Raw genomic sequence first — 1128 nt, forward strand, 5'->3', positions numbered from 1 at the left:
ACGTCTTTTGATAAGTCTCCACTAAACAGTTGTTTTAAAGCCTCTCCATGTTGACGGAGAGGAATGTTCTCTCTATGCTCCCCAGGGCTGGCGCCTGGTGGACATTCAAATAATCTGAATGCTATTTGATAAAAAGAGCCTGATGGCTTGGTGTAAAGAATATAAATATTTGGATTAGAAAATGCTTTTTTTTCAATTCAGATGATTGCAAAAACCCTTATGAAAGATGTAAACATGGCTGGCCTGACTGTGTAAATGTTTAAGGGAGACCTAGTTCCGGATTCTTGAGTCAGAATCTTCCAGTTGTCCACACCCTCACAAGGCCAGAGAAGCGAGTGGAAATTTCTGTTTTTGTTTTGTTTTGTTTGTTTTGAAATGGAGTCGGTCTCTGTCGCCCAGGCTGGAGGGGACAGTGGTGCGATCCCGGCTCACTGCAACTCCGCCTCCTGGTTCAAGTGATTCCCCTACATCAGTATCCCAAGTAGCTGGGACTACAGGCGCATGCCACCATGCCCCACTAGTTTTTGTATTTTAGTACAGATGGGGTTTCACCATGTAAGCCAAAATGGTCTGAGTCTCCTGACCTAGTGATCCGCCCACCTCAGCCTCCCAAAATGCTGGGATTACAGGCATGAGACACTGTGCCCGGCCGAGAGGAGATTTCTGGAAAGGAGTGAGTGGATGGCATAACTGGTTTGGAAACACGACAAACTATCCCTCCATTTATAGAAGCAACGCACACCGGGAACTTCCTAGCGCCATCTAGTCTCCCACACACACTTGGGACTCACAGGCGGGGACCTGGGCCTTGGCCATCCCTGGTTGTCAGTGCCCAGCTTGGGAGGCCTGGGCGGAAGTCACGCAAGTCATGGATCTTCCGGTCCAGCACCTCCAGGAAGCTCTTCACCTCCACCTCCAGGTGGCGCTGTCGGGATTTGCTCTCCTCAGCGTCTGTCTTTAGGGAACGCGCTTTGTCTTCCTGGTGTTGATCCTCTCTCTGCCGCCTCCATCTCCTCAGAGACGCAGTCGCGCCCTGACCTGAGCTGAGGTGTGAGTTCACTTTGTTTCCGGAGATCTTCCAGCTCTGCCTCCTGTTCTCGGAGCTCGGCCTCCAGCTCCTCCATCCTC

The 1128-nt window shown here is 50.9% G+C and overlaps 1 pseudogene; it reads right to left on the bottom strand.

The window, feature by feature from the left end:
* Positions 1 to 1128, bottom strand: part of LOC105535259 — a 5624-nt pseudogene that overhangs the window by 3775 nt on the left and 721 nt on the right.

Source organism: Mandrillus leucophaeus, unplaced genomic scaffold (assembly GCF_000951045.1).
Source record: "Mandrillus leucophaeus isolate KB7577 unplaced genomic scaffold, Mleu.le_1.0 Scaffold1435, whole genome shotgun sequence".
NCBI classification, from domain to species: Eukaryota; Metazoa; Chordata; class Mammalia; order Primates; family Cercopithecidae; genus Mandrillus; species Mandrillus leucophaeus.